Below are 7113 nucleotides of genomic sequence, written 5' to 3' on the forward strand. Positions count from 1 at the left end.
AGGGACTAACAGCCGATATGACCCCCGAGGGACTAACAGCCGATATGACCCCCGAGGGACTAACAGCCGATATGACCCCCGAGGGACTAACAGCCGATATGACCCCCGAGGGACTAACAGCCGATATGACCCCCGAGGGACTAACAGCCGATATGACCCCGAGGGACTACTGTCCTCCTCCTCCTCCTCTTCACAACAGCCGATATGACCCCGAGGGAGGGACTAACAGCCGACCCCGAGGGACTAACAGCCGATATGACCCCCGAGGGACTAACAGCCGATATGACCCCCGAGGGACTAACAGCCGATATGACCCCCGAGGGACTAACAGCCGATATGACCCCCGAGGGACTAACAGCAGGAAACTGTCAAATATAGGGTTTTTCCGAGTGGCGCAGCAGTCCAAGGCTAGAGGCATCACTACAGATCCTGGTTCGATTCCGGGCTGTATCACAACACTGCCGTGATTGGGGCGGCGCACAATTGGCCCAGCGTGGTCCGGGTTTGGCCCGGTGCTAGGGCATCATTGTAAATATGAATTTGTCCTTAACTGACTTACCTAGTTAAGTAAAGGATCAGATAAATCGGACCCCGGGGGGAGCTGACGGCAGGAAGGAGTTGTTACGAGTGCTCTTATTATTTTACAGATCGACAGGCATCCCAAATGGCACCTTATTCCCTTTATAGTGCCCCCTTTTGACCAGGGCCCATAGGGCTCTATGTAGGGAGAAGGGCTCTATGTAGGGAGTAGGGCTCTATGTAGGGAATAGGGCTCTATGTAGGGAGAAGGGCTCTATGTAGGGAATAGGGCTCTATGTAGGGAATAGGGCTCTATGTAGGGAATAGGGCTCTATGTAGGGAATAGGGCTCTATGTAGGGAGTAGGGCTCTATGTAGGGAGTAGGGCTCTATGTAGGGAATAGGGTTCCATTTGATAGGGTTCCATGTGATAGGGTTCCATTTGATAGGGTTCCATTTGGGATGCATACAGTTGTCCTCCTGTCTCCATCAAAGCTATGAGACTCTACTGACAACCTGTTGAGTTGTCCTCCTCCTCCTCTCCATCAAAGCTATGAGACTCTACTGACAACCTGTTGAGTTGTCCTCCTCCTCCTCTCCATCAAAGCTATGAGACTCTACTGACAACCTGCTGAGTTGTCCTCCTCCTCCTCCTCTCCATCAAAGCTATGAGACTCTACTGACAACCTGTTGAGTTGTCCTCCTCCTGTCTCCATCAAAGCTATGAGACTCTACTGACAACCTGTTGAGTTGTCCTCCTCCTGTCTCCATCAAAGCTATGAGACTCTACTGACAACCTGTTGAGTTGTCCTCCTCCTCCTCCTCTCCATCAAAGCTATGAGACTCTACTGACAACCTGTTGAGTTGTCCTCCTCCTCTCCATCAAAGCTATGAGACTCTACTGACAACCTGTTGAGTTGTCCTCCTCCTCTCTCCATCAAAGCTATGAGACTCTACTGACAACCTGTTGAGTTGTCCTCCTCCTCCTCTCCATCAAAGCTATGAGACTCTACTGACAACCTGTTGAGTTGTCCTCCTCCTCCTCTCCATCAAAGCTATGAGACTCTACTGACAACCTGTTGAGTTGTCCTCCTCCTCCTCTCCATCAAAGCTATGAGACTCTACTGACAACCTGTTGAGTTGTCCTCCTCCTCCTCCTCTCCATCAAAGCTATGAGACTCTACTGACAACCTGTTGAGTTGTCCTCCTCCTCCTCCTCTCCATCAAAGCTATGAGACTCTACTAACAACCTGTTGAGTTGTCCTCCTCCTCCTCTCCATCAAAGCTATGAGACTCTACTGACAACCTGTTGAGTTGTCCTCCTCCTCCTCTCCATCAAAGCTATGAGACTCTACTGACAACCTGTTGAGTTGTCCTCCTCCTCTCCATCAAAGCTATGAGACTCTACTAACAACCTGTTGAGTTGTCCTCCTCCTCTCCATCAAAGCTATGAGACTCTACTGACAACCTGTTGAGTTGTCCTCCTCCTCCTCCTCTCCATCAAAGCTATGAGACTCTACTGACAACCTGTTGAGTTGTCCTCCTCCTCTCCATCAAAGCTATGAGACTCTACTGACAACCTGTTGAGTTGTCCTCCTCCTCCTCCTCTCCATCAAAGCTATGAGACTCTACTAACAACCTGTTGAGTTGTCCTCCTGTCTCCATCAAAGCTATGAGACTCTACTAACAACCTGTTGAGTTGTCCTCCTCCTCCTCTCCATCAAAGCTATGAGACTCTACTAACAACCTGCTGAGTTGTCCTCCTCCTCCTCCTCTCCATCAAAGCTATGAGACTCTACTAACAACCTGTTGAGTTGTCCTCCTGTCTCCATCAAAGCTATGAGACTCTACTAACAACCTGTTGAGTTGTCCTCCTCCTCCTCCTCTCCATCAAAGCTATGAGACTCTACTGACAACCTGTTGAGTTGTCCTCCTCCTCCTCCTCTCCATCAAAGCTATGAGACTCTACTGACAACCTGTTGAGTTGTCCTCCTCCTCCTCCTCTTCATCAAAGCTATGAGACTCTACTGACAACCTGTTGAGTTGTCCTCCTCCTCCTCTCCATCAAAGCTATGAGACTCTACTAACAACCTGTTGAGTTGTCCTCCTCCTCCTCCTCTCCATCAAAGCTATGAGACTCTACTAACAACCTGTTGAGTTGTCCTCCTCCTCCTCCTCTCCATCAAAGCTATGAGACTCTACTGACAACCTGTTGAGTTGTCCTCCTCCTCCTCTCCATCAAAGCTATGAGACTCTACTAACAACCTGTTGAGTTGTCCTCCTCCTCCTCTCCATCAAAGCTATGAGACTCTACTGACAACCTGTTGAGTTGTCCTCCTCCTCCTCTCCATCAAAGCTATGAGACTCTACTAACAACCTGTTGAGTTGTCCTCCTCCTCCTCCTCTCCATCAAAGCTATGAGACTCTACTGACAACCTGTTGAGTTGTCCTCCTCCTCCTCTCCATCAAAGCTATGAGACTCTACTGACAACCTGTTGAGTTGTCCTCCTCCTCCTCCTCTCCATCAAAGCTATGAGACTCTACTAACAACCTGTTGAGTTGTCCTCCTCCTCCTCCTCTCCATCAAAGCTATGAGACTCTACTAACAACCTGTTGAGTTGTCCTCCTCCTCCTGTCTCCATCAAAGCGTTGTTGCCTGTTATGGTTTACTTCAATTTGTATTACTTTACTGTAAGCCGTTTGGAAGCCCGTATCTGTCCTTGCCTGCAGCTGAAGCCGACGTATCCCACAAGCCACCTCCCAAACGACACCTTCATCCTCCTGGGAGATGATCGTCGTCCTCTGTATAAAGCTGTATAAAGGAGATACTGGCCGTTTTTTGAAAATAGGAGTCATGGTGACTCTCAACATGGAATGAGATACATATATATAATATATATATATATATAAAAAATGAAGAAATTAAAGGATTGAGAAAGACGTTTTGATAGGATGACATTCTGAGAAAAAAAAATGTTGTGTAAAAAATAAAAATAAATAATTTAAGAACTGTATTATATAAGAAGATGAAAGAGCTTAATGTATTTGTTGTGAATATTTAAAAACAGATCTATTAAAGAAGTGCATGAAAACGGTTCTGTTTGTATGTGTCTTTTATTGTGAATATAATAATGGCTATTCAGCATCACATTGGATCATTCTCAAAATAATATAATAATATATATAATATATGCCATTTAGCAGACGCTTTTATCCAAAGCGACTTACATACATTCTACGTATGGGTGGTCCCGGGAGTCGAACCCACTAACCTGGCGTTACAAGCGCCATGCTCTACCAACTGAGCTACAGAAGGACCACAGGGGGATGGGGGGGGGGCTTCTACTAAGCTAACATGTGGAATTATTTCCAGAGTGTCATACCAGGGATCAAAACAAGGTTTATTTGTCACGGGCGCTGAATACAACAGGTGTAGTAGACCTCACAGTGAAATGCTGAATACAACAGGTGTAGTAGACCTCACAGTGAAATGCTGAATACAACAGGTGTAGTAGACCTTACAGTGAAATGCTGAATACAACAGGTGTAGTAGACCTCACAGTGAAATGCTGAATACAACAGGTGTAGTAGACCTCACAGTGAAATGCTGAATACAACAGGTGTAGTATACCTGACAGTGAAATGCTGAATACAACAGGTGTAGTATACCTCACAGTGAAATGCTGAATACAACAGGTGTAGTAGACCTTACAGTGAAATGCTGAATACAACAGGTGTAGTAGACCTCACAGTGAAATGCTGAATACAACAGGTGTATTAGACCTCACAGTGAAATGCTGAATACAACAGGTGTAGTCGACCTAACAGTGAAATGCTGAATACAACAGGTGTAGGAGACCTCACAGTGAAATGCTGAATACAACAGGTGTAGTAAACCTGACAGTGAAATGCTGAATACAACAGGTGTAGTAGACCTTACAGTGAAATGCTGAATACAACAGGTGTAGTATACCTTACAGTGAAATGCTGAATACAACAGGTGTAGTAGACCTAACAGTGAAATGCTGAATACAACAGGTGTAGTAGACCTTACAGTGAAATGCTGAATACAACAGGTGTAGTAGACCTCACAGTGAAATGCTGAATACAACAGGTGTAATAGACCTTACAGTGAAATGCTGAATACAACAGGTGTAGTAGACCTCACAGTGAAATGCTGAATACAACAGGTATATCGACCTAACAGTGAAATGCTGAATACAACAGGTGTAGTAGACCTTACAGTGAAATGCTGAATACAACAGGTGTAGTAGACCTCACAGTGAAATGCTGAATACAACAGGTGTAGTAGACCTCACAGTGAAATGCTAAATACAACAGGTGTAGTAGACCTCACAGTGAAATGCTGAATACAACAGGTGTAGTAGACCTCACAGTGAAATGCTGAATACAACAGGTGTAGTAGACCTCACAGTGAAATGCTGAATACAACAGGTGTAGTAGACCTCACAGTGAAATGCTGAATACAACAGGTGTAGTAGACCTCACAGTGAAATGCTGAATACAACAGGTGTAGTAGACCTCACAGTGAAATGCTGAATACAACAGGTGTAGTAGACCTCACAGTGAAATGCTGAATACAACAGGTGTAGTAGACCTCACAGTGAAATGCTGAATACAACAGGTGTAGACCTAGTGAAATGCTGAATACAACAGGTGTAGTAGACCTCACAGTGAAATGCTGAATACAACAGGTGTAGTAGACCTCACAGTGAAATGCTGAATACAACAGGTGTAGTAGACCTAGAAATGCTGAATACAAGTATGAAATGCTGAATACAACAGGTGTAGTAGACCTCACAGTGAAATGCTGAATACAACAGGTGTAATGGACCTTATAGTGAAATGCTGAATACAAGAGGTATATGGACCTAACAGTGAAATGAATACAACAGGTGAAGTAGACAACTGGTGAATACAACAGGTGTAATGGACATTTACAGTGAAATGCTGAATACAACAGGTGTAATGGACCTTACAGTGAAATGCTGAATACAACAGGTGTAATGGACCTAACAGTGAAATGCTGAATACAACTGGTGTACATTTACATTTACATTTAAGTCATTTAGCAGACGCTCTTATCCAGAGCGACTTACAAATTGGTGCATACACCTTATGACATCCAGTGGAACAGCCACTTGCATCTAAATCTTTTTTTTTTGGGGGGGGAGAAGGGGGGTGAGAAGGATTACTTACCCTTACTTACCCTATCCTAGGTATTCCTTGAAGAGGTGGGGTTTCAAGTGTCTCCGGAAGGTGGTGATTGACTCCGCTGTCCTGGCGTCGTGAGGGAGTTTGTTCCACCATTGGGGGGCCAGAGCAGCGAACAGTTTTGACTGGGCTGAGCGGGAACTGTACTTCCTCAGTGGTAGGGTACTGTGTAGTAGACCTTACAGTGAAATGCTGAATACAACAGGTGTAGTCGACCTCACAGTGAAATGCAGAATACAACAGGTATATCGACCTAACAGTGAAATGCTGAATACAACAGGTGTAGTAGACCCCAGTGAAATGCTAAATACAACAGGTGTAGTAGACCTCACAGTGAAATGCTGAATACAACAGGTGTAGTAGACCTCACAGTGAAATGCTGAATACAACAGGTGTAGTAGACCTCACAGTGAAATGCAGAATACAACAGGTGTAGTAGACCTCACAGTGAAATGCAGAATACAACAGGTGTAGTAGACCTCACAGTGAAATGCTGAATACAACAGGTGTAGTAGACCTCACAGTGAAATGCAGAATACAACAGGTGTAGTAGACCTCACAGTGAAATGCTGAATACAACAGGTGTAGTAGACCTCACAGTGAAATGCTGAATACAACAGGTGTAGTAGACCTCACAGTGAAATGCTGAATACAACAGGTGTAGTAGACCTCACAGTGAAATGCTAAATACAACAGGTGTAGTAGACCTCACAGTGAAATGCAGAATACAACAGGTGTAGTAGACCTCACAGTGAAATGCTGAATACAACAGGTGTAGTAGACCTCACAGTGAAATGCTGAATACAACAGGTGTAGTAGACCTCACAGTGAAATGCTAAATACAACAGGTGTAGTAGACCTCACAGTGAAATGCAGAATACAACAGGTGTAGTAGACCTCACAGTGAAATGCTGAATACAACAGGTGTAGTAGACCTCACAGTGAAATGCTGAATACAACAGGTGTAGTAGACCTCACAGTGAAATGCTGAATACAACAGGTGTAGTAGACCTCACAGTGAAATGCAGAATACAACAGGTGTAGTAGACCTCACAGGGAAATGCAGAATACAGTAGAGAGGCTATATACAGTAGAGAGGCTATATACAGTAGAGAGGCTATATACAGTAGAGAGGCTATATACAGTAGAGAGGCTATATACAGTAGAGAGGCTATATACAGTAGAGAGGCTATATACAGTAGAGGCTATATACAGTAGAGATGCTATATACAGTAGAGAGGCTCTATACAATAGATAGGCTCTATACAGAAGAGAGGCTCTACAGTAGAGAGGCTATATACAGAAGAGAGGCTATATACAGTAGAGAGGCTCTATACAGTAGAGAGGCTATATACAGTAG

General features: G+C 44.6%; 2 long non-coding RNA genes across 51 annotated transcripts; one reads left to right on the forward strand and one right to left on the reverse strand.

Moving 5' to 3' along the window:
* Positions 1 to 1001: 1001 nt before the first annotated feature.
* On the reverse strand, positions 1002 to 3318 carry LOC127926935 (uncharacterized). 50 transcript variants are annotated; one of them, XR_008125514.1, is made up of 8 exons: positions 2955 to 3070; positions 2784 to 2895; positions 2610 to 2727; positions 2377 to 2494; positions 1987 to 2045; positions 1769 to 1933; positions 1483 to 1650; positions 1002 to 1146 (listed from the first exon to the last, which is right to left on the reverse strand). It is a non-coding gene; the product is annotated as an uncharacterized LOC127926935 (long non-coding RNA). The 50 variants fall into 50 exon arrangements; XR_008125523.1 differs by lacking the exon at positions 1987 to 2045 and adding an exon at positions 2210 to 2265 and having other exon boundaries at positions 1769 to 1880; positions 2554 to 2727; XR_008125533.1 differs by lacking the exon at positions 2377 to 2494 and having other exon boundaries at positions 2669 to 2727.
* Positions 3319 to 3939: 621 nt separating this feature from the next.
* Positions 3940 to 5156, forward strand: LOC127926934 (uncharacterized). The gene is made up of 3 exons (XR_008125491.1): positions 3940 to 4138; positions 4177 to 4290; positions 4519 to 5156. It is a non-coding gene; the product is annotated as an uncharacterized LOC127926934 (long non-coding RNA).
* The last annotated feature ends 1957 nt before the right edge of the window (positions 5157 to 7113 follow it).

Source organism: Oncorhynchus keta, unplaced genomic scaffold (genome assembly GCF_023373465.1).
Source record: "Oncorhynchus keta strain PuntledgeMale-10-30-2019 unplaced genomic scaffold, Oket_V2 Un_contig_86_pilon_pilon, whole genome shotgun sequence".
NCBI lineage: Eukaryota > Metazoa > Chordata > Actinopteri > Salmoniformes > Salmonidae > Oncorhynchus > Oncorhynchus keta.